At 34.6% G+C, this 27749-nt stretch overlaps 2 long non-coding RNA genes across 7 annotated transcripts in view; one reads left to right on the forward strand and one right to left on the reverse strand.

The window, feature by feature from the left end:
* The window catches only part of LOC104653286 (uncharacterized), a 951899-nt gene extending 948953 nt beyond the window's left edge, over nt 1–2946 (forward strand). For both annotated transcript variants that reach the window (XR_746505.2, XR_012514083.1), the window contains exons 10-11: nt 510–634; nt 2886–2946. This is a non-coding gene — a long non-coding RNA (uncharacterized LOC104653286). The remainder of the gene's footprint in view (nt 1–509; nt 635–2885) is intronic.
* Nucleotides 1–27749, reverse strand: part of LOC141581453 (uncharacterized) — a 63573-nt gene that overhangs the window by 17035 nt on the left and 18789 nt on the right. For 2 of the 5 annotated variants that reach the window (XR_012514089.1, XR_012514090.1), the window contains exons 3-5: nt 21340–21461; nt 8263–8335; nt 7289–7365 (exon numbers count right to left, since the gene is read on the reverse strand). This is a non-coding gene — a long non-coding RNA (uncharacterized LOC141581453). Of the gene's footprint in view, nt 1–3246; nt 3326–7288; nt 7366–8262; nt 8336–21339; nt 21462–27749 lie in introns of those variants that run through there. The other 3 variants (XR_012514092.1, XR_012514093.1, XR_012514091.1) reach the window with 2 other exon arrangements.

The raw sequence follows: 27749 nt of genomic DNA on the forward strand, positions 1-27749 counted from the left end.
AACCCATGACTTACTTCCATAAAAATATTTATAAAAATGAATTCTAATGATTTTTCCCTCAAAACCTACATATGAAAAATATTACACAAGTACTACACCTAGTTTGATGGTTATGTTTTTTGTTGGTTGGAGGATGCAGATAGGAAGAAATATGAAGAGTCATAGAGGAATATAAGAAAATTCCATATTTTCACATTATTTGTGATTATTTAGCCAGAAGAAGAATTTAACTCCAAGTTTATTAATAACAGTTTATTAAAAGTATTGTTTTGAGATTCTATCATTTCAAATACAAATTTTTATCATAAGCCTTTGTAATGCAAGGTTTTTTTTAAAACTTAATTATCTTAACCTATGTTGTTCAAATTTTGGAAGAAAAGTAGGACAGGAAAAAAGAAAGTAGGGTCCCAGATGACAATGCTGCATTTCTTGATACTTTTCTCAATTTTTCTTACATGATAGTGATTAATGATTCCTGACTTTGGCTGCCTCTTATCAAATTCCTTCAGGTCCTGATTTAGAAAGAGAAGCTTAACCTTTCTACTCTTGATCAAGGATATGGAGAGCCTTCTGGATAATGACAGACTACAAATGAGAGCTCCTTAAACTGGAAAGATAAAAGCTGAGAAATAAGGTAACGACTTTTAAAATCATGAAGTTTATGGATGGGGTAGACATAAACTTATTCCCAAAATTTTAGTCTACTAACATCAGGGGAATTTATTGAGATTTACTTAACAATAACAATAGAACTGTTAAATTGCAAGTCATCTGTTCATATAGAGCAGTAACAAGTACTCCATGCATGAAAACAAATTTAAGGAATTTTAGGTATATTCATAGAGGATAAATTTAGATATTCATAAATGATAAATCTGAATTTAATTGACAAAATACGGTAAGAATATTTAGAAATTTATGTCTAAATGTAGAGGTAAATAAATTGGGAAAATTTCCACTTTGCCCATGCAAAAAATATCTGCCTATATAGAACATTTTGTTAATCAAAACAAGCATGTTCCCCTTTATAAAATTGTATCTTTGTGCTCTGGATGTTAGATGTGAAGTCTAGAGGTCTGGATATAATACATCTTTGCATCTTGCCCTCACATATCCTTGGCAGAACTCTGCATGCTCCTGGGAAGTGTCCCTCCCTGTCCCCAATGTCCCCAATGATTCCCTCCCCAACCCCAGTCACAACACTCGCTGAGTCACCACCATCACTTATACTGTAAGCACCAGCTTTAGTCTTCTTAGGCTCCTATTAAAAACCAAAACAAAAAACCCAAGATCCTCAAAAAGGAAAAAGACAGTCTGAGCATGGTGGCTCACACCTGTAATCCCAGCACTTTGGGAGGCTTAGGTGGGCAGCCCACTTGAGGTCAGGAGTTCGAGACCTGCCTGGCCAACACGGTGAAACCCCATGTCTACTAAAAATTCAAAAAATTGCATGCATATGGTGGCCCAAGCCTGTAATCCCAGCTACTCAGGAGGCTGAGACAGGAATATCATTGGAACCCAGGAGGCAGAGGCTGCAGTGATCTGAGATTGCACTATGCACTCCAGCCTGGGCAACAGAGCAACACTCCATCTCAAATAAATAAATAAATAATAAAAAGACAATAATACAGGAGTTATTAATAAATAATTTTTAGGAAGCTTAGAAAGGGTGAAAGTTCTCAGTGGAATTTTCCTCTTCTAAAAAGCAGCCCCCAAACCATTTCTTCTCTAACAGAAAGCAGCCTAAGAAGTCAGGCACAGACATGCACACTAGGAGCTTTTACATGTAAATATTGGAAGCTGTACTTGGAAGCCAGGTACATTCAATATGGCATCTCCTGCCCTCTTTTTTTTGGCCACTATGTTTGTAGGTATCATGGTAGCCTCCAGGTAAAACCACAGTGCAGACATTATGGCTGCCAATAGATGGAGGCCATATTTGTATAATAAAAGACTAGGGTGGGAGGGTCAGTCTTTCAGCAGGCTATATAAATAGCACAACTAGTCAACCCAATCCCCTGAGCCCTATGTGAATCAACCACCGCCTCCTCAAGCCTCTGTACAAAAATGATTGCATTCTGTGGCAAATTGCAGACCTTTTTTAGGCGACCTGCTTTCGAAGCATGAGGAAGCTTTTTCTCTTTTCCTATTAAACTTTCCACTCCTAAACTCACTCCTCATGTGTGTCCATGTCCTGAATTCTTTCTAGACCAAGACACAGAGCCAGGGTGTAAACTCCAGAAAATGGAGCCTTTTCAACAATGCTGAGTTTACTTACTTGTCAGCCAAGTGAACACACATTAGAAGAAAGCCATTAAGTAGGTTAATGGGGAAAAGGTGAACTTTTTAAGTGCTAGAAAGGTGAGGTGTCTGTGGTGGCTGTGCTTGTTAAGGTCTAAAATCTAACACTATCAGACAAAACAGTCTATAGATCTCTACATAGTTGGGCTCAACAATATCTATTTGCTATTTGTCATGAAAAAGCTTTCAGTTAGGGCCATTAAATTTCTGACAAACTTGAAATAACTCAATTCTTTGGTCCTTTAATAACTTTATTTGTATAAATCAGGTATGAAAAAACACAACATTCCATTTGATATCTCCTAAGCAAGGAATATGTTGGAAATGGGTTTGTAACATCAGGAAAAATCCATACCAAGACAATGGAGTGCTCAGCAAAACTAGTTTACTTTCTGCAGAAAGGGTGCAGCTCGCCGGCAGCCTTGCCATGAGAGCACACCTGAACAGAGGAGACAGGGACATTTATAACTTTCATAACCTGATGCAATTGCCCTACTGCTGTGTCCAGTTTCCATTGTCCAGAACAGGACCTCACATTCTATGCTTGACCCAATTGGCTAAAAACTTGAAAATTTCCTGAATAGATAAGGGGGAAAGAAGACAAAGAAGACGACAAGGAAGAAGAGGAAGCTAGTCAGGAGAAGGTCCAGTGGGTTTCCAAATAAGGAATGGCATGCACCAGCTTTTGGAGCCTGCCCAGTTCTGTTCAGACATGCTGGAGTGAGTCAAGGTAAGCGACTTAAGACATAGCTGATTTAGAGAATATATACAGGTAGTGCTCGACTTACGAACACGGTCGGGACCGCAGAGCGGTCGTAACACGAGTTGGTCATAAGTTGAGTAGGCTATATGTACAGTTGAAATGGTGCACGCGGAGATGGTAGTGCTGCCAGAAGCTGGTCCACACTGTCATACGCCCAGCTGGGAAAGGTTTGCGCTGCCAGACGCGGAGCAGTCGTGGCTAGCAATTGTGGTCATAAAGTCGAATGGTAGTAAGTTGTATAGGTCGTAAGTCGATCAATACCTGTATACATGGGAATATGTTTATGCTAAGAGCAGATAATGTCCATAGAGCAAGAAACTGTAATTCCTTATAATGTAGTCTAAGATACAAACTTTGAAGAACTTTCCCATCTCTCACAGAATACATTGGTCTCAGAATAAACATCCAGGTTACCCCGATTACCTGGCCTCTCATCCCCTAATTTGATCTTATCTGGCATACCTCCTCAACTACCAAGACCAATGGGAAATCATTGTCATTCTTATCCAAATCTCCTATTCCCTGCAGGTTTTCATTCTTCTGTTTGGAAAGTCCCTGTTTCTTTCTTGTTCAAACTAAAACCTGACTCTGCCCTGATGAAATTTAATCCCTCCAGACCCATGAGAAGGTAGCTATTTTTTTCTTAAAAACCTACTAACATTGGGCTTCTAAGTGTCCTCTATGCTTATATTGCCCCTTCTAGTCCATTCTCCTTGTCCTCGCCATGCCCCATAAAAAAACAGCTTTGAATCCCATGTCAATAGGCCATATTGTACACTGAGTAGTCTACCCCACATTGGCTCTGGGTTTTTCCCCAGTCATTTGCTTTGGCCAATGAAGTAACTGCAAACATTATGCAAGTAAGCATTTGTAAATTGCTAACACTTGGGGCTTGCTCTTTGTTTATGAGAATTTTGCAACCACTGGAATGTGTAAGAGCCCAGGTAATCATGTTGTGTAACCACAGACCCTTGATCAAGTCATCTCATTGCCCATACTGGCCCTGATTTAACTTCTAGATATTTCAATGAGTTCACACCCACCTCTAGCCAAATTAATTCAGAGCAGGAAAAAAAAAAAAAAACATCTCCTAGCTAATCAACAAAATCATGAGACATAGTAACTGTTTATTGTCTTAAATCTCTAATTATACAGTGGATTTTTTTTTATACTGCAAAAGCTAACTAATACAGATTATGTCACCCAATTCTCTTGCTAGACTGTAAACCCTATGAGGACAAATATAAAATTATTTTCTCCACTGCTGTAGCTCCAATGTCTAGAAAAATTTAGATGTTCAACAATTTCTTCTTCAATAAATAAAAAGGTTAAATATATTCTTAGTTCAATATTGCCCAAAATTAATATTCAAATAAAATACTTTTTTATGATTCACAGTTCCTGAAAATTAGAATACATAAATTTCCTAGACAATAATTTTACTAAAACTACAGTTAACTTAAATTTTTTCCAACCCTCTCTATCCCCAAATTAAAGTAGTAATGTGATATTGATGACATGGTAATGATAAATTATAATGATTATAACATTAACATAATATATTATTATTTATTGAAAATTCATTGAATCCTCCTGTTATGCCATTCAGTCTTCAAGTGGAACTTCTAAGATAATATTATTATGTATGTTTTATTAAGGAAAAAACATGAACCTTCACAATATTAGCCATTAATCCAAAGTCTTACAGTTAGCAAGTGATCAATTATATATCCAAAACCAGAAATTTCTTATTCCAAGGCATTAGTAATATTCCCTCTCTGATTGAATCTTATTTATATCTCTGCTCTTAAAATAGTTTTGAGTTAGAAGAAACTTAGAATATATCTGATTCCATTTCTCTATTTAGGAGGTGAGGAAACAGAAAACAAAGAGGTCAACTAATGTGTCCAAAAGGGCATAGAGAATAATTTATTCAATAAATGTGCCAGGAATTTAAAGACTAGTAGCAAGTAGATAACAAATGGAAGGAGAAAATATGTTTTCATTTATTAAGATTCTACCAGAGCCAGATATGGTAGCTCATGCCTGTAATCCCAGCACTTTCGAAGGCCAAAGTGGGTGGATCACAAGGTCAAGAGATAGAGACCATCCTGGCCAACATGGTGAAACCCTGTCTCTACTAAAAATATAAAAATTAGCTGGGCTTGGTGGCACGTGCCTGTAGTCATGGCTATTCTGGAGGCTGAGGCAGGAGAATCACTTGAACACTGGAGGCGGAGGTTGCAGTGAGCTGAGATCAGCCACTGCACTGCATCCTGGCAACAGAGTGAGACTCTATCTCAAAAAAAAAAAAAAAAAAAAAAATTCTACCATGTACTGGGCACTGGATAGGTATAGTCATGTTTATAACTTGATTTATTCCTCCTCACAGAGAGCCAGTTAGGTAAGTGCATCATTTCTACTGACGAGGAAGCTGGAGTTCAGAAGTGACTAGAAGCAAAATATGTGTGAAATTCAAACATACTTCTGTCTGAATTCAAATAGCATGCTTTGTCAGTAAATATACATCAGTTTGGAATTATATTCTTTTTCTGTATTTTTAGCAGTGTCTTATGAAGAAAGGCAATTTATCTTAAAAAAGAATATTCTATTAAAAAGAAATCTCTGTGTAAGAAAACTAGGAATATTTTGTTAGTTAAACTGGTGAACAAGAGGCATAGGGGTTAAGGTAAATTCCAGGTCACAGGAGGAAACTTGTTTTAAAAAGATTATTCAAAAATGTGTTTCTGAAATAGAGTATATGTCAGCAATGTGCAACACACATACTCTATTTCAGAAACATATACAAAACTGCATAAACATATACATAAATATATATGTTATACAAAGTATATATATACTAGAAACATATACATAAATATATAGTATATGTTGTATATTATACATATATATATAGCCAACATACACTTATATATAGTTTACATATATATATATACACACACACACACACACACACACACACACACACACACACATATATATATATATACTATTAGCACAGAATTCATTAGGATTTCACAATAGGTTTTCCACAAATGTCATTTGTCTGTTCCAGGATCCACTGTAGATTCCCACATTAATTGTCATTTCCCATAGTCTCATACATGCACTTTTATTCCCCCAGTGCCTTTAAATATATTGTTCCTTCACTCCTTTGACTTTTCCTTTCTTGCCTGCTTGATGACCCTGTCATTTTTTCTTTCATATAATTTCGACTTCTATTTTAGATTTAGGGAATACATATACAAGTTTTTGATATGCTGATGAATATATTAAAACTATGATATCATTCACTTTTTTTTCTTCTGTAAAAAAATTGCTACAGATTAACAATCTGGGAATTAAATCAAGGTTCTGTTTATATAGGACCCATAAAAGGCATAAGAATATCTTTTAAAATACCAGGAGGCACTGTCTTCAACAATGTACATGAAGGAGTGAATCACCTAGAAAAACCTGGCTTCAGTGGCCAGGTCCAGCATTCCATGTCAGTGGTGATCAGTTTACTGAGAAGGAAGCTGTGTGATGTGCAGGTTCTTCAAAAGGTAACTCAGTGTCTTAATTACTTGTCTATCTCCTGAACCAGACCATGAGTTATTTTAGTGATTGAAATTAATAATCGATGAGTAAATTAGTTAATGGATGAGGCAAGGGTTAGAATAAAGTTACCAAATGAAAAACTTAGCTATTTGTAAGGTATGATATACCTTGGTCAGACAGGTCAGGATGATACAATATAGATGAAAACTTACAAAAATGCATCAATATGTAACATTTTAAAACACATTTTACACTCACTGAATCTTTGCTCTAGGTACTACAGATGACAAAGAAGATCACAAGTTATTTAAAAATTTTTATATATTAAAATATTATTAAGAATATTACCAAATTAAAGTTAGAAATACGTCCTATTTTCATGAGTTTAGTGAAATATTAAAATGCATTTTAATATACTGATTAAAACAGCCCAAACTTGATGAGAGTTACCATTTTACATTAACATAATGCCAGCATAATTTCAATTTAAATACATTTCCATATCTTTTGATCAGAATTGTGTTAATATTCAAGTTCATTACCTCTTAACAGAGACTTATTCCATTTAGAGGTTATATTAATATGTTAGTTGTTAAGCATACTTACAACACTTGAAATTTCTTAATTAAAAATTTTCATTGAAATAGAAAATGTGCAGCATACCAGTAGGCAAAGCAAGCCAGATACAATTCTTTTTTTGTGTCTTTGGCTGTTGTCTCTTTTCCAATACACTTGAGAACCTAGGAAGATAAGTTAATATCCTTTTCAGCTTAATTTCATTTATTTTAATAATTGTAAATGATATTCAGAAATGCTATTTTTCTCTGAGTTTAATTCTAAAAATCTTTTTTCCATACCCTGAAAACCTGTATTCTGTGCTTTCTGAGAAATAGTAAGTGCTTTACTTTGCTTTAAGGGGGAAACCACTTTGACTACTTATTGGAAGTGGTCTTTTCTATACAGACTGGTTGCTATAAATCAGTATTCATGTCATAAAAAGTATTAGACTATTTGAGGGGAAAATATCACTATGGAAATCTTTGACTAGGTTACTAATTGTGTGCAATTAAGACATGTGCCATACATTCAGGATTTAAAACATTATCTTTTGGGACATATTGACAGGCAGTCAGGAAACAAATTTTTCAGTTAGAATGTGACCACCAAATAGTGTCTTACTGACTGACAGTTCCATTATGAATTTAAGCTGGGGATATAAAGGAGTCAATTGAACTACACATTTATCACTGCCTGCATTTGTGGATAAGAGGAAAAGAACTTGTTAACATGGGTAGGTGGAGGTTACAGTTTCCAGGAGCTATTGATTTAGTTCTGTCTGCAACTCAATTACAATTGAGGTGTATGGGGAAGAGGGAGATTGGGAAACTAAGGCTAAAACAAAACATAACTAATTGTTTAAAATACAGAAAATCATGGGCCAAATGTACAGCATCTGGGAACCTGGATTTAGTCCAAAGTGGACCTTGAACGCCTAGAGCCAAAGTTGCCATTAACAGACATGTAACCAGTGGCAAATTATTTAAAATGTTTAAGCTTTAGTGTGTTCATCTGGAAAAAACACTGAAGGGGTTTTAATAGTTTTAGTAATGGCATAAATCAACACTCAAAATGCTTACATTGTAAGGACCATGTTAGAATTCTTGTTTCATTGTGGGCTCATGATACAAAGCATCCATCACTGGAAAAGCCCTAAGTTGGAAATGGAAAGAAAGGACATCTTGAAATAAAGTAACAACAATAAATATCAATAAATAAGAAAATATATATAATTATATAATTACTATATGTCATAAAGAGAATAAAAAACTCAGCATTGAAGGTCATGGCTCAATATATAATCATAAATTAGAATGCAGGATGGAAAATTCAGTGGGTGGATTAATCTATTGAAAAGGCAATGCAATTGTTTTTTGTCAAGTTTTCAGATATTCCAATGATTCAAATGGAAGAGAATACATACTTATAAAGATTGTCTTTTCTGCTCTTTAGGTTTAGTGACTATAGTACCTACCATTTCATTTGAGTATGCCTCTTAAACCCCAAATGCAAACATAAACTGCCAAAATGTATTCATCAGAATTGCATCATGAAGCATATATGATACCCTATATAGTTTTCAGAATTTACTATTAAAAAAGTAAACTGGAAATCAAAGCATTGTAATTTTGTCACTGTCCTTGCTATTTGGTATTACTTATTCTAGAATTATATAGCCCAAAGACCACTGATTATAACCATAAGAGATACAAGAATAGCAGAAGGGATTTTCTCTTTCTTAATTACTCACATTATCCATGATATTGATTATAAGCCAAAACACAGAAAACATAAAAATAATCAAGAATAAAGTAAATAAAAACTAAAATAAAAGAGCGGAGGTATAAAATCATTCTTAGTACATCCTGGACAATTGATAATAAAGTAAAAATATTGCAAATGTGTCTTGTGATTATTTGATTTTTTTTCACCATCAAAAGAGTCAATAACATGACTTTTAACAAGAGAGGGAAAATATTCATCTCTAGAGAAAAACTGTATTTGTACTGTGCTGTTTTATTGTTGAGATTTTAATGAGTCTGTTCACTAAAATGTAAAACAATTCTATTCATTAAAAATAATTATTTTGATAGAAGGAACATACCTCAACATTATAATAATCATAGATGACAGACCCACAGCTAGTATACTGAATGGGGAAAACCTGAAAACCTTTCCTCTAAGATCAGGAACATGACAAGGATGCCCACTGTTTCCACTGTTATTCAACATAGTACTGAAAATCCTTGCTAGAGCAATTAGACAAGTTAAAGAAATAAAGGGCATCCAAACTGGAAAGGAAGAAGCTAAATTATTCTTGGTGCCTGATGTTATGATGTTACATTTGGAAAACCGTAAAGACTACACACACACACACACACACACACACACACACACACACACACACACAAAGCTATTAAAACTAATAAGCAAAGTCAGTAAAGTTGCAGGATATAAAACCAACATACAAAAATTAGTAGCATTTATATATGCCAATCGTAAACAATATGAAAAAGAAGAAATAAAAAGTAATCCCATTTAGTGTAGCCACACATACAATTAAATACCCAAGAATTAACCAAAGAAATCAAAGATCTCTGTAATAAAAAGTATAAAACACTGAGGACAAGATGGCCAACCGGAAGCAGTGGCAATCAGAGGCTCCCATTGATAAGATCCAAAACAGCATGCTAATCCTACACCAACAACTGAGCTTCCACGTTCTGTCGTTAGAACTGACTAGGCAGCTGGTGTGACCCACAGAGAGGAAGGAACAGTAGTGTGGTATGGCAGCCCACCTGAAGGCCACGTGGACAGGGGAGCTCCCAACCCCAGCCAAGGTAGGCCATAAGTTAGCATTCTATACAGCCTAGGAAATGATGCTTTTTACATGGAACTGTGCAACGTACAGATTGGAAGATCCCTCTTGTGAGCCCATGCCACTGGGGCCCCTGGGCTAGAATCTGCCTAAGCCTGCTGAGTTCCTGTGGGGGAGGATGACCATCATCACTGCTATGGCTGTCTGCTGTCTAGGCTAGCTGAGCTCCTTGTGGGAGGGGCAATAGCCAACACTAGCTGCAGGGCCTCATTGCAGGAACCCCACAACTCCAGCCAGGGTCTCAGGAAAAGAATTCTGTTCTCCCTGGGCCTAAGCACCTAGTGGGAGAGGTGGCCATAGTCTCCATGGACCAGCAGACTTAGTCTTTCCTCCCGCTAGCTCTGAGGAATCTGGCAGCCTAGATGAATGAATTTCCCTCCAGAACAGCACACCCCCTCCTCCAAAGTACAGCCAAAATGTTTCATTAAATAGGTCTTGCTTCCCATGCCACCCAACTGAATGAGACACTCCAACAGGGGTTGTCAGACACCCTAAACAGCAGTGTTCTTACGGTTACCAGGTCAGTGCCCCTTAAGGTTAGAGATCCCAGAGGAAGAAGCAGGCACCCATTTTTGCTGTTCTCTAGCCTCCCTGAGTGTCATTTCCAGGCATGGGAGCAAACCTGATAAGTAGGGCCTGAAGTGAACCCCCAGCAAACTACAGCAGACCTACAGAAGAGGGACCTGTTTACTGAAAGAAAAACAAACAGAAAGCAACAACAGTATCGACAAAAAAAGTTGCCACAAAAACAACATCCAAAGGTCAGCAGCCTCAAAGTTCAAAATTAGACAAACTGATGAACATAAGGAATCAATGAAAAAAACACTGAAAACTTACTCATAAGGCCAGTGTCTCTTCTCCTCCAAATGATCGTAATGCCTCTCCAGCAAGGGTCCAGAACTGGATGGAGGATGAGTTAGTTTGCTGAGGTAAAGGAGCATCTTCTAACTCAATGCAAAGAAGCTGAGAACCTTGATAAAAGGTTACCAGAGCTGCTAACTAAAATAATCAATTGAGAAAGGAACATAAATGACTTGATGGAGCTGAAAAACATTGCAGAAGAACTTTAAGAGGCATACACAGATATCAATAGCCAAATTGATCAACTGGAAAAACAATATCAGAAATGGAAGAATATCTTGCTGAAAGAAGGTAGGCAGATAAGATTAGAGAAAAAAAATAATGAAACCAAATGAACAAAACCTTCAAGAAACATGGGACTATGTAAAAAGACCAAACCTACAACTGATTGGAGTACCTGAAAAGACAGGGAGAATGAAACCAAGGTGGAAAACACACTTCAGTATATTATCCAGGATTACTTCCCCAACCTTGCAAGACAGACCAACATTCAAATTCAGGAAATAGAGAGGACACCACTAAGATACTCCACAAGAAGGTCAACCCCAACACATATAATCGTCAGATTCTTCAAGATTGAAATAAAAGAAAAAATGTTAAGGGGAGCCAGAGAGAAAGACAAGGTCACCTACATAGGAAACCCATTAGACTAACAGTGGATCTCTCAGCAGAAACATTACAAGCCAGAAGAGAGTGGGGCCAATATTCAATATTCTTATAGAAAGGAATTTTCAACCCAAAATTTCATATCCAGCCAAACTAAGCTTTATAAGCAAAGGAAAAATAAGATCCTTTTCAGACAAGCAAATGCTGAGGGAATTTGTGACCACCAGGTCTGCCTTGCAAGACCTCCTAAAGGAAGCACTAAATATGAAAAGGGAAAACTGGTACTAGCCACTGAAAAACACAAGAAAATATGAAGACCAATGACACTATGAAGAAATGGCATCAACTAGTGTGAAAATAATCAGCTAGCATCATGAGGACAGAATCAAATTCACACATAATAATATGAACCTTAAATGTAAATGGGCTAAATGTCGACAATTAAAAGACACAGACTGGCAAATTGGATAAAAAGTCAAGATCTACCAGTGTGCTGTATTCAAGAGACCCATCTTACATGCAAAGACACACACAGGCTCAAAATAAAGGGATGGAGGAAAATCTACCAAACAAATGGAAAGCAAAAAAAAGCAGGGGTTGCAATCCAAGTCTCTAACAGAACAGATCTTAAACCAACAAAGATCAACAAAGACAAAAAAGGACATTACATAATGGTAAAGGGATCAATTCAATAAGAAGGGCTAACTATCCTAAATATATATGCACCCAATACAGGAGCCCCTAGATTCATCAAATAAGTTCTTAAAGACCAACAAAGAGACTTACACTCCCACACAATAATAGTGGGAAACTTAAACATGTAATATTGACGTCCCAATGTCAATATTAGATCGATGAGACAAAATTAACAAGGATATTCAGAACTTGAACCCAGCTCTGGATCAAGTGGACCTAATAGACATCTACAGAACTCTCCATCCCAAATCAATGGAATATACATTCCTCTCAGTGCCACATGGCACTTATTCTAAAATCAACCACACAATTGAAAGTAAAACACTGCTCAGTGAATGAAAGAGAACTGAAATCTTAGTCTCTCAGACCACAGTGCAATCAAATTACAGTAGAACTTAGAATTAAGAAACTCACTCAAAACCACACAAATATATGGAAATTGTACAACCTGTTCCTGAATGACTCCTGGATAATGAAATTAAGGCAGATATGAAGAAGTTCATCAAAACCAATGAGAACAAAGAGACAACATATCAGAATCTCTGAGATGCAGCTAAAGCTGTGTAAAGAGAAAAATCTATAGCAATAAATGCCATCAGAAAGCTAGAAACATATTAAATTAAGACCCTACATCATAATTAAAAGCACTAGAAAAGCAAGAGGAAACAAATCCAAAAGCTAGCAGAAGACAGAGTGGAACTAAAGTAGACACAGAGACACAAAAAGCCCTTCAAGAAATCAATAAATCAAGGAGCTGTTTTTTTTTTTTTGAAAAAAATTAATAAAATAGATATACCACTACCTAAACTAATAAAGAAGAAAAGAGAACAGCATCAAATAGACATAATAAAGATGATAAAAGAGATATCACCACTGACCCCACAGAATACAAACTATCATCACAGAATACTATAAACACCCCTATGCAAATAAACTAGAAATGCCAGAAGAAATGGATAACTTCCTGGACACATACACCCTCTTAAGAGTAAACCAGGAAGAACCCAATACCTGAGTATACCAATAACAAGTTCTGAAGTTGAGGCAGGAATAAATAGCCTACAAACCAAAAAAACCCCAGAACCAAATGGATTCACAGCCAAATTTTACTCGAGATACAAAGAGGAACTGATACCATTCTGTTAGAAACGATTTCACACAATTAAAAAGGAGGGACTCTTCTCTAACTCATTTTATGATGCCAGCATCATCCTAATACCAAATCCTGAGAAAGACATAACAACAACAAAAAACCTTCAGACCAATATCCCTGATGAACATCAATGCCAAAATCCTCAAAAAAGTACTGGCAAACCAAATCCAGCAGCACATTGAAAAGTTTATCCACCATGATCAAGTTGGCTTCACCTCTGGGATCCAAGGCTGTTTCAACATATACAAGTCAATAAACTTTATCCATCACATAAACCGAACCAATGACAAAAACCACATGATTATCTCAATAGACGAAGAAAAGGCCTTTGATAAAATTCAACATCCCTTTATGTTAAACACGATCAATAAACTAGGTATTGATGGAACATACCTCATGATAATAAGAGCTATTTATGACAAACCCACAGCCCATATGATACCGAATGACCAAAACTGGAAGCATTCTATTTGAAAACTGGCACAAGACAAGGATGCCCTCTCTCATTATTCCCATTCAACATAGTTTTGGAAGTTTGGGCCAGGATAATCAGGCAAGACAAAAAAATAAAGGGTATTCAAATAGGAAATCAAATTGTCTGTTTGCAGATGACATGATAGTATATTTAGAAGACCTCCTCGTCTTAGTCCCAAAACCGCTTAACCTGATAAGCAAATTCAGCAAAGTCCCAGAATGCAAAATCAATGTGCAAAAATCACAAGCATTCCTATACACCAACAATAGACAAGCAGAGAGCCAAATCATGGATAAATTCCCATTTACAATTGCTACAAAGAGAATAAAATACCTAGGAATACAACTTACAAGGGATGTAAAGGACCTCTTCAAGGAGAATTACAAACCATTGCTCAAGGAAATAAGAGCGGACACAAACAAATGGAAAACTTTTCATTCTCATAGATAGAAAGAATCAATATCTTGAAAATGGCCACATTGCCCAAAGTAATTTATAGATTCAATACTGTTCCCATCAAGTTACCATTGACATTATTCACAGAATTAAGAAAAAACTAGTATAAAATTCATAGGGAACAAAAAAAGAGCCTGTATAGCCAAGAAAATCCTAGAAGCATCATGCTACCCAACTTTAAAGTATGCTATAAGGCTACTGTAACCACAACAGCATGGTATTGGTACCCAAAGAGACATATAGACCAATGGAACGGAATAGAGACATCAGAAATAAGACCACACATCTACAATAATCTGATTTTAGACAAACAAGACAATATCAAGCAATGGGGAAAGGATTCTATATTTAATAGATTGTGCTGGAAAACTGTCTAGAAATATGCAGAAAGCAGAAACTGAATCCCTTTCTTATACCTTATACAAAAATTAACTCAAGATGGATTAAAGACTTAAACATTAAACATGTTTAATGTTTTATGGTTTAATGTTAAACCATAAAAGCCCTAGAAAAAAATGGGCAATGCCATTCAGGACATAGGCATGGGCAAAGATTTTATGAGGAAATTGCCAAAAGCAATTGCAACAATAGCTAAAATTGACAAATGGAATCTAATTAAACTAAAGAGTTTCATCAGAGTGAACAGGCAACCTACAGATTGGGAGAAAATTTTTGCAATCTACCCATCTGACAAAGGTCAGATATGATGACATTTCAAAGTCCTAAAGACAGAAATACCATTCAACCCAGCAATTATAATAAATTAAAATGATTTATATTCCTTTGGTTTTATGTCATTGCATACAATAGCATAACTGTACATTTGTATTTTGGAAATATTTCCTTTACACTATAAGGAAGCCTCGTTTTTAATTAAAATTATTATCCATGGGTGATATGCAAAACAAAATATCTAAATTCATATTCTTTTTACTTAGAAATGTGATTCTAATGTCTTTTATATATATGTATACACACACACACACACACACACACACACACACACATATATATATATATATATATATATACACACATTAAATTTATATCACTGTGATGGCAAGCAAGACTGCCTTCCTACCACAATGGATTCTTTCCACTTGGGCATGTCTCTTAAAATGACTATTACTTTCTTATTATGTTAATATTTTTCTGCATATATAATACTTTCCCTTGGTAGATTTTATGTAACCTTTTCAACTCATGCTTTCAGTAAAGGTGACCTTTAAAATATATATTTCCAAAATAGGAAATGCAAATCTTAATAGAGAATTATTACATCTATACAAACTAAGAGTTCCTGAGGACATACAGGTCACTGTACTTTATTTGTGCAGGAAATTTTGAAATGCAAGAAAATAGAAATGTAAATTAATTAAAACCATTTTATACTATGCTTACATAAATAATAAAACTAACAGATACAATTGTTCTCAAACTCTAGTAATCTGATTATCCCTCTGTTTCACATCCTTTGAACAATGCTATACATTTTCATCATACATTAATTATAATTTTCCAGTATAACCTTGTTTAAATGGTAACTATTAAGATAAATAATGATGTTATTGATGAAACAACGAAAAAACAACAATATATACTATACATTGTTGTTACAAAAAAAAGTCTTAATTATTAATTTGTCATTGTGGGGTTGAATACTTAAAGAACTATTAAATATCAACTATCATATTTTTCACAAAAATCCTTACAGCCAAAATCACTATATATCATGGCCTCTATTTTAAAGTAAAGTTTGATATCATATTTATAGCTCATTATAGTGGAGAAGTGATATCATATTACTTCTGGAGGCAGTGGCTCCAAAATTGTATTGTTTAATAATGTATTCATTCATTTTTTCAAAGTATAAGTGTGCCTAATCATAGTTGATGCTTGAGGATTTCTTACAGAAAGTTTTATGTAAGTTAGTGAAAACTTCCCTATTAAGTTACTGAAGGATTTCGGCTCCCTCCATTCTGTGACACAAACATCTGTACATGTCTTCTGAGGTTGTTGAAATGATGAAGGAATTGCAGGAGGCACAATAGCTTTTAATTGACTTGACTGAAAGTAACCCATATCACATTTAATCATAGTTCATTAGAAAAACTAGGTATTGTCCTATCCTAACTGCAAGAGAGTTTGAGAAATGTCAGAACATTATAAGACCTAATTATCTGTCTCTTTCTCTATCATCAAGATCTTACTAAAAATTACTAAGATACATGTAGATGTTTAAAAAGCAATTGAAAAAGTCTGTGTCTTCTGAGATTACATGTTAGCAAAGTAGGTAAAAATATTCACCAATGTTCATGTTCTACGTGAAGCAAACATGAATTAAAGTACTAATTCTACATAGGAATCATGGAAAATGTAGGTAGAGAAGGTAACATTTAAGGTGGGCTTTAAAGCATGAGGATTTTGTCAAGTGGAGAAGAGGAAGAGAGAATGTTTTAAGTAGAAGCAATAATGCACACTTTTAGTCCCCTGACATGGTTCAAACTGAGTTCTGGTAATAGGACTCAGTTTAGGGGAGGGATAGCAAGGGATGGGGGATTGGGGAAGGATAGCATTAAGAGAAAAACCTAATTTAGATGACGGGGTGATGGATGAAGCACACAACCATGGCATGTCTATACCATGTAACAAACCTGCATGTTCTGAACATGTACCCCAGAACTTAAATAAATATTTTTTTAAAAAAGAAGGAAAAACAGCTGATGGAACAGAGTGCTGGAAATACCTCCAGTGGGGTTCTCTGGAGGGTGAGCTTCCAACCAGAGTGCAGAAAATGAAGAGCTGAGCCTACATTGCTGAGAGCAAAGAAGAGAAGGTAAGAGGGAAAGAAGGAAACAGGAGAGGAATGAACACAGAAAAAGCAAAGAGCAAAAATAAGTGGGATCTTACAAGCAGCAGGGAGTATGTGAGGGCATGAATGAAGAGAGGGCTATGTGTGGTTCACAGCGAACAGATGGAGAGGTGCAGAGGAAAGAGAAGGCTCACAGAGGGAATGAGCAGATGAACAGAGAAGGAGCAAAAACTGAAGAAGAAAAGAAAATCAGGATTCTCATTTTGAATAGAAACGGGATTATTTAACTCTCTCATCTATTCACCAAAAATCTTACCAGTGTGAGGTCTCCTGGCATCCTGCTAGCTGTGTCTCCATGAAGAGTCTGAGATTAAGTAGAGAAAACTCACACTCTTAAAGAGAACAATACAGTACCATTTTCTGCTATGTGAACACAGATGCAGCCAATCTGTATGTAGGTATGAAAGGGAAAAAAACAGCACAAAGGGTCTGTAACCTTAAAAAATTGATTCTAGGCTAGGCTATCAAGAAATAGAACATTTCAATTACAAAATTAAAAACTAGGTCAATAAGATAATGAACATGATTTAAGTGAAAATCACAGTATTTGTAATGGGCTAAAATGATATATATATTTAAAAAAGGAAAATTCACAAAAGATAATGCACTAAGCAGGAAATTATTGCCTTTACAATAGAATTTTTATTAATAAACACAGGAGATTCTCACCTATCCAAGTTAACCTTATGAAACAACATACATATATATTCACTGATTGGTCCAATACTGCTATCTTCCCTTTCCTTTCAAAGAAGAAATTATAATCAAACATAGAAATCTGGCATATATGTGATTAACCTGGTAACTCATTTTAGCCTTTTTAAAACATGGCGATTGGTAAAAAATTCAGATACCAAAGATATTGTATAGACGGGCAGAAAAGGAAATTAAGTTGGTTGACCATGGCTAGGTATCAATTAGTTGATGGTAGGATAAGCTTGTGAATAATTTGTGAAAACAGTAAACTTAGAAGGGTCATGAAATTTGGGAGATATATATTTTAAACTGCATATAAAGAATTTACTAGAAAACAAGTTTATGAATGTTTATATTTATTTTTATAAAATATGCTTAGACTAAGATTTGGTAACAGGAAACATTTCTAAGAAGTTCATGGTGTATCTATGTTTTACTAGAAAATTTTAAAGAGAAATTTCACTGCACTGTGTAAATGTTAGATGCAAATGAGCTATATGAATAAGTAGCAATATTTACTCTCTAAAGAAAAGATTAAAACAGGCTGGGCATGGTGGTTCACACTTGTAATCCCAGCACTTCAGGAGGCCGAGGCGGGTGGATCATGTGAGGTCAGGAGTTCAAGACCATCATGGCCAAGATGGTGATACCATCTCTACTAAAAATACAAAATTAGCTAGGTGTGGTGGTGTCGCCTGTAGTCCCAGCTACTCAGGAGGCTGAGGCACGAGAATTGCTTGAACTTGGGAGGTTGCAAGGAGCTGAGTTCACACCACTGCACTCCAGACTGAGCAAGAGTAAGACTCACCAAAAAAAAAAAAAAAAAAAAAAAAAAGAATAAAAGAAGAAAAAATAAAATAATGAAAAAGTAGATATCCTATTTTAACTTATTTGTAACATATTTAGTCTCTAATCACACACTTAAATACTTTAAAATGTCTTTTTAGATGCAGACATTTTAGGAAAAAAATCTGACTTTTCAAATATAATTAAGAAAAAGGACTTATTCATGCAATAGTAGTGAATAGTGCTGTATACTTAAAGTTCATGCAGTTTTTCATAAGCCTATTAACACTATGCAAATAACAAAGAGATGCATTTTGTCGTCAGATGCTAGACGAGGGTTATATCTATCTCTCTCCAGAAAATCACAGTTCCCAGAAGAGCCCTCTGGATGACTTTCATAAACTTTGAAGCCATAGCACCCTTATAAAATCCTCAGCATGGCAGATGAGGTCTTCCCTTCCAAAGAAGTGATGCAAATCACATATGAGGGGAAAACTGTTTTGCTGCTTATACAATTTTGCCTAGATAAAAGGTGAGATACCACTTTCATGAAGCCAAAATATTCAGGAGGAAGTACTGTATCTACCTAATAATCTAAGGGCTTAAAGAATGAAAGTTCTCAGATGAAGCATAACTCCAGCAAAGCAGTTTCTTGCCCCATATCCTACAATATTTACTCTGGGTGACACTACTCTGCAATTGTAGAACAGATTCTTCTATGTCATTGCATGCCCTTGCTTAGCTCTTATTATCATCTTAGACAAGCCTCTACTGAAAACACAAGCACTTAAGCCTTGACCTCAGGATCATCCAGTGAAGACAACTCAACTCAGATACTTTTTCAATGCTACTTTATAGAATTTGTATATACAGAGATGAATAAAAAGTGGTTACTTCCTATAAGGCTTTTGGTCAAGTTGAAGGAACAGATAGGCTTTTAAATGACTAACATGATGGAAATTACACAGTGTGCCAGGTCTTAAAAGATCAGCACAGGAAAACTCAGGAAGTTGCAGAGCAGTTCAAAGCAGAGCAGGGCTAGTCTTATCAACTTTTGATGACATTTTTTAAACATATACACAGCTTAATTGCTAAAATGCTTGTCTCTCGTCCAACACTAGAAGAACAGTGCTCTGGATACGTTAGAAGAATTTTTTTTTTCCCACAGAGATTTTTTAAAATGATAAGTCAAAGGAGCTTGGCAAAACAATATTTTATGTTTCCAACAAGTTAAAATTCCTATTGAGCCTGAGTCTTCATATAAATACTTAGTGGGAATGAAAAAAATTGAAGGACCATAGGCCAGATAGGAGATGCCACATAAGCCATAGAATACTTCATATTGATTTGATTTGATTTTCTGCTGCAGGTCACAAGTATATCATCATATAATAATCTAGTTTACTGGAATAAAGAATAATTTTTATACTTAATCATTTTATTCAATAGTTAGTGCTTTTAGCTCCTAGATCTAGAATTTTTGTGATCCATTATTTTTCATAAGACTCCATTCATGTTCTATTTGAAATTCTATTAATTTTCTACAAATAACATGGGCAATATTAGGTAATACTCTTTTGTATTCATCCACTGTATTTGAACAAAGCATTTTCCACTTTTGCCATCTCGTACTAGATTTAATCAGGCTTTAAGTGTTATTAAACAATTCGTCTAAGTGTCTAACACGATTCTATCCTCACTTATCTTTTTTATTGTTATTATTATGATCTCCTATTTTAACCCCACGATTGCATATGAATCTTTCTTCAGTATTTCACTACATGTAATTTCTATAATATTCTTTTTTGAGCCTCCCTTACACTTCTCTTTTAGTTTCCTGGACAGGCTCTGCATCCATCATCCTTCTTATTGATGATTTGAGTTTTGTTCCAAACATTTTTTCTGCTTTCCATACAAAACTTCCAATTTGTGCTTTTCCCTGGAATATGTTTTTAAATTTGGAAAATGAGTTTGATCACGCTCATTGGGTAGCTTCTATTTAAAAACGGAAGCTGCATCAACATGACAGAAAGTTGTTTACGAGTTGTTTTCTTTTGCTTAATTTTGCAATATTTTATATTTCCTAGCAATTAACTCACATATTTTAGCTTTCAATATCCTTTTAATTGTACTTTGTCTAGAGTCAGATTACCTTGGTCTGAGTTTACATTATGAGCAGTACAACTTTAATCAAGGAGGCTAACCTGATGAACTACAGTTCCAATAACAGGAAGTGGAAATTTTAAGAATATCTATGCCATAAAATTAGTAGGAGCACTTACTAACATTATATTTAAAAAGTACTTGGCATAATCCTTGGCACATAGCAAATTTGAGCTGTTTATATTCCAGTATTATTGCACTTTCTATGGCAAATATGGGAAAATAAATACATCATTCTTCACCATATTGATTTAAATGCTGGAAAAACAACATGTTCTGTTAATATGTAATTTGAAACAGAAATTTTTCCATCTAAAGGAAAATTCAGTCATCCAGTAAGTTTAAGAAACTGTAGGCCCAGTGTGGTGGCTCACGCCTATAATCCCTGCACTTTGGGAGGTCAAGGCTGGTGGACCATGAGGTGAAGAGTTCAAGACCAGCCTGGCCAACATGGTGAATCCCTGTCTCTACTTTAAAAAAAAAAAAAAAATTAGCTGGACATGGTGGCATATACCTGTAATCTCAGCTAGTCAGGAGGCTGAGGCAGGAGAATTGCTTGAACCAGGATCCGGGAGGCAGAGGTTGCAGTGAGCTGAGATCATGCCACCACACTCCAGCCTGGGTGACAGAGCGAGACTCCATTTCAAAAAAGAAATAAAAAAAGAAAATTTAGGTAAAAGTTAAAGTTCTTGGCTGCAAGCCTTCTCAGAACTCTACAGGCTTTTGGGGAAGACAGTAATCATTGACCAAACACATTTGCTTATGGCAAAGGGCACTTCAGGTTTGGTTATACATAATGAAAAATGCTCATTTGGTCAATCTGAAGAAGAAAAGATATTTGGTACAAGGCATTATTTTATTACATATTTTTAAAATCAGATTGTGTGTTGAAGAAATTTATCTGTCAGAGAAATGTAGAAAACTTTGATTCCTGTTGTTTTTCTTATTATTTTAAGAGGAGAGCAACTAGGGTATATTAGAAGAATGTTTTTCTGACCATAAGTGTTATTTTCTGCATTTTGTCATTATTACATGAAGTAGTATTTTTCCAGTAAGGACAATACAATACATATATTACCAGAAATGATTTGAGAACATTGTGAAGTTGTCTTTAGGTGATCATTATATTACCCTTTGGCTTCCTCTGATGATGTTGCAGCCAGATGAGGGGATCCCTAAAATTAGTAGCTTACTTTTTGGTATTGTATTAATACATACTTGCTCTGAAGAATAGTAATAAACACTGTAGGGGAAAAAATAATGACTCAGTATAAATGCATCTCTGAAAACAAAATAGCAATATTTCTAAGTAAATACTGAGAAAATGCCAGAGATTATATGGAGACGGAAATGTAACCTAGGTAATTAAAAATAAAACCTGAAGTTGTCCCTAATAGTATATAGTTTACAGGTTAAAACAGTGGCAGAACTTAATATCTGTTGATGCATTCCATTTAAATTTATTTTAAAATATGGTTCAAATTGTATTTTACAAACCATTTTTATTATCTGTATGTAAAACCAATATGTTCACTATTGATATGTTCTAAAACAGTATCTAGCACTTTGTGGCCTTTGGTCTATGTTTTTTAAATGAAGCACAAATTAAACTACAGACCATTAGCTTTGGTATGACATTTTTCAGGACATATAAGTTAGTTTTACCTAATTTATCTCCAATAGCCTGAGAGTTTTTAGATACTATGAATTAATAGCAAAATACTTCACTGGCACACAAGTTACCCATACTGATAGGTAAGGGAAAACCAAAGGGCAACAAAATCAATGATAATCATTCTATTTTAGAAAACAAAATAACATTTTAATATGTCCCATGTATAAAAACTGGAATTTATGAGGATTAAAATATAAGTGTTTCTGAAAAGTGATATAGAAAGGGTGGCATATTTTCTAAGAGAAGTTGTAATATAGCCAAAATATTTTCTCTTAATGAATACTTTTTTTGCCCATTCTATAATAGAAATATTGCTGAAAAAGAAATCTTGATGAAATAGTAAGTATAGTAAGTATTAGTTTCTCACTAAACTATATAAGAAATACCCAAGTCAAACTTAATAAATTAGCAGCTAATTAAGAGTATAAATTGATTTCATTGAAAAGAATTTTAAAAACCTTTACTCTGTAAAACACCATTAAAAGAAAAGGCAAATTACAGATTGGGAGATAATAAATATTGGTAAATCATTCATCTAACACGCATTTAGAATATAAAAAGACAGCTTTATACTATGTAAACAACACCACAAATTAAAGTAGAAAATGAGAAAAATACATGAACAGATGTTTCACTGAAGAAAATATATAGATGGCAAATAAGCACATAAAAGGAATTTCTATATCATTAGCCACCAGGGAAAGGCAAATTAAAACTAAAATGAGATAGTACTACATACCTATATAAATTATGAAAATGAAAACTTATGAAAATTCTCAATGCTGGCAAAACAGAGACACTAAATCACTCATATATTGCTGAAGAAAATGTAAAATTATACAACTACTCTGGAAAATAGTTTGTCAGTTTCTTTTAAAACAAAAAATGACCTAAAGTAAGTCTCAAAATTGCACTCTTAGGAATTTGTCCCAGAGAAATGACACTTATGTTCACACAGAAACTTGTACTTGAATCCTCATAGCAGCTTTATATTTAATATCCAAGTTCTGGAAATAATCCAGATTTCATTTCACAGGTGAATGCCTGTACAAGCTGTGATACAACCAAACTATAGAATATCACTTAGAAATATGAAGGAACAGACTATTGATACATAAAACAACTTGGATGAACCTCAGGGCAATTATCCTGAGTGGAAAAAGCTAAATTCCAATGATTACCTGGTGTATGATTCCATTTATATAACATTCTCGAAATGCCAATACTATAGAAAATGGAAAACAGGTTAGTGGTTGTCAGGGGTTAAGATGCATAGGTGTAAGGATGTCTATAGTTGGGTAGAACAAAGGAGCCATTTGATGATGGGACAGTCTGTATCTTAAATACAGTAAATTACATGACAAAATTTCAAATAAATACATATATTTATAATAATCACTATATCTATACCTGTGAATTATGAATAAGTTCTGTAGTTTTACCAGTGTCAATTTTCTGGTTTTGGTTTTGGTATTGCACTAATTTAACATTAGAGAAAGCTCGTAAGTCTTCCTTACCAGGGGATCTCCATGTGACCTCCCTGTACCCTTGCTTGCAACTTCCTGTGAATCTATAATTACTTCAAAATAAAAAGTTACAAAAAAAAGTCACTCAAAAGAAAATAAACCATGCATGGTATATAGGATAATAATATTGTCAGTTTTTATATTTGCTATAATAGCATCCAGCATATATATTAGAGATGCTCAAGAAATATTTATTTTATTTTAATTTTACTTTATCTTATTTTTATTTTATTTTACTTTTTGAGACAGAGTTTCACTCTTGTTGTCCAGGCTGGAGTGCAAAGGCACAATCTTGGCTCACCTCAACCCCTACCTCCCGGGTTCAAGTGATTCTCCTTCCTCAGCTCCTAAGTAGCTGGGATTACAGACATGTGCCACCATGCCTGGTTAATTTCGTATTTTTAGTATAAACACGGTTTCTACATGTTGGTCAATCTGGTCTTGAACTCCTGACCTCAGGTTATCCACCCATCTAGGCATCCCAAAATGTTGGGATTACAGGCGTGAGCCACCATGCCTGGCCAAGAAATAGTTGCTTAATTACAAAAAAAGCTCATCAATAATAAAAGCAACATCTTAAAATTCAATCTCACAATTAACATATACATAACATGTTCAGAATGGTTTTAATATTTATTTTCCAGTACTAACTTTTGTAATAGATATGCAATGAATGCATCTTAGAGCTTAACAAATTAGTTTCAAGACAATAATAAGACTGGGACAATAAATTGTTTTTTACTGACAATAAATTGTTTATATATCAGTAAAAATATGTATGTACATAGTTGTACATATTTTGGGGGTACATGTGGTATTTTCATACATGTGTATAATGTGTAACGATCAAATCAGGATAATTGGGATACGCATTACCTCATTTATCTTTTTCTTGTGTTGAGAACATTACAATTCTTCTCTTCTAGCTATATTGAAATATATAACAAATTATTTTTAACTGTAATATCCTTATTGTACTATTAAATATCTATATTCAGAATAATTAAACTAAATCTCCATCTGTAAAGAGTAGAACTTATTTCTTGTAAATATGTTTTTTTACCCTTAACTTCTCTTTATTCCTCCCCTACTCATCCTCCCTTCCCAGCCTCTGGTAACCAACATCCTATTCACTACCTTCAAGAGATCCACTTCTTTAGTTCCTACATATAAATGAGAACATGCAATATTTGTCTTTCTGCCCTGGTTTATTTCACTTAACTTAATGACCTTAATGACCTCCTTCCATGTTGCTACAAATGACAGGACTTCATTTTTCATATGACCTAATAATATTCCATCATATGTGTGTGTGTATATACAAATGTTTACATTTATACCACATTTTTTATGCATTTATCTGTTGATTGACCCTCAGGCTGATTTCACATTTTGGCTATTGTGAACAGTGTCCAATAAACATGGGAGGGCAAATATCTCTTTGATATACTAATTTTCTTTCCTTTGGATATATACCTCACAACGGAATTACTGAACTGTATTTTTAGTTTTTTGAGGCACAAACACAATTCTTTTCATAATGGCTGCACTACTTTACATTTTCACCAGTGGTGCATAAGCATTCCATTTCTCTGCATCCTCACTGGCATTTGTTATTTTTTGTGTTTTTAGTAATAGCTCTTCTAACTGGGGTGAGATGATATCTAATTTTGTTTTTGATTTGCGTTTCCTTGATAATTAGTGACGTGACCACTTTTTCATATATCTGTTGGCCATTTGTATATTTTCTTTTGAGAAATGTCTATTCAGGTCTTTTGTCCATTTTTTAACTGGATTATTTGTTATTGAGTTGTTTTGGTCCCTTATTATTCTGGTTATTAAGCCCTTGCTGAATAGAGGGTTTGCAAATATTTTCTCCCATTCTTTAGTTTATCTCTTCACTTTTTAAATTGTTTTCTTTGCTGTGAAGAAGCCTTTTAGCTTGATTGATGTAATTCCATTTGCTTGTTTTTGCTTCTGTTGTCTGTGCTTTTTAGGTTTTCCCAAAAATATCTTTGTCCAGACCAATGTCCTTAGTACTTCCCCAAAGTTTTCTTTTAGTACTTTTACAGTTTAAGGTCTTACATTTAAATATCTAATTCATTTTGAGTTGATTTTTTTTATATGCGGGAAGATAAGGATCTAGTTTTATTCTTCTGCATATGGATATCCTGTTATACCAGAACCATTTATTCAAAAGGCTGTCTTTTCCCTAATGTATGTTCTTGGCACCTTTGTGGAAAAGAAATTATTAATTCTAAGATTTCTTAAGATAATCCAAATATAGCATACACTAAGGTTGCAAAAGTGGATGTCATTTTTAAGTACAGTAAGCCAAGACAACCTTGATTACATGAACACTGAGGAAAAGGCTCAAATCTCTCATGTTGTCCAATTTTAAAACTTAGATGCAATATTGATTTTGTACCTTGTTAAACTAATACTGCCAGGGACCTTTTTTTTTTTTTTCAGGAGACCTTTTACGATAAGAAAATTGGACTTCATTTTATCTTAATTCACCCGATGAAAGCTTTCTCATTGTCTCTCTCATTCTATCCCTTCACGACCTCCCCATTTCACTCCTTAATAGACAAAGCTTCACTTCAGACACATAAGAATCAATACAAAACTAAATACAGTGTGCTGCTATCCATCAAGGACTAAATGAAGAAGTATATGAAAAGTCTTGTACTTTGAGTAAAAACAGTAAAAACTGCCCTTTTGCTACTCAACCTTTAGTCACAAGCCTTATTTTACCAGAAATAAGAGAAGAGTATTTGATACATTTTCTCAGATGCTGACTCATTTATAAAAGTAATATAGACTCCATCAAAAACAGTAGTGTAAGCATGACTAGAATTTCTTTATGAAGTGAAGAAATACTTAAGTAGGGTGCTTAGATTGATTTCATATATCTATGAAGACATTAGCATCAAGGAACGTTATCTTCCAGTTCAACTCTTTGCAAATTCTAGGTTATAGCTTTGATTACCATGCCATAAGATGGATGCTAGAGTGCCAGCCAGCTCAAGGCTTTCAGAAGTTCCACATAGTATCTTTATTCACATATCAATAACCGTTACCTGGTTAACTACTATTGCAAAGGAAGCTGAAAGTTTCTTTTTTAAATGTTGGCAGTATGCCCACTAAAATGTATCATTTTCTAAATCTAAGGGAAGAAAACATACAATGCTTCTAAGAGGTCAATAAAACCCACCAAATGGATGCTATATTAAGGTTCTCCAGAAAAATAGAACCAATATTATATATATAACCTATATATTTATCATCTATATTTTCTATCAAAAAGAAATGGAGAGAGAGAGAGAGATGATAGATAGATAGATAGATAGATAGATAGATAGATAGATAGAAATTATGGAGGCTGAGCAATCTCAAAATGTACAGTCAGCAACCTGGAGATTCAGGAGAGCTAGTGAAGGCATAGTTCCAGTCCAAATCCAAAGGTCTAAAAACCAGGAGAGCTAACAGTGTAAGTTCTAGTGTGAGTTTGAAGATGTGAGAACTAGGAGAGCTGATGGTTTCATTTCTAGTCCAAGAGCAGGAAAGGACTGGTCTCTCAGCTCAGGAAGTCACACAGGTGAAGTTTCTTTTTACTCTGCCTCTTTTATTCTACTCAGATCTTCAAGTAATTGAAGGAGGCTTACCTACATTAGGGAGAGCATTCTTCTTTTACTCAGTATATTGACTTAAATATGAACT

Source organism: Saimiri boliviensis, chromosome 15 (genome assembly GCF_048565385.1).
Source record: "Saimiri boliviensis isolate mSaiBol1 chromosome 15, mSaiBol1.pri, whole genome shotgun sequence".
In the NCBI taxonomy this organism is placed as follows: domain Eukaryota; kingdom Metazoa; phylum Chordata; class Mammalia; order Primates; family Cebidae; genus Saimiri; species Saimiri boliviensis.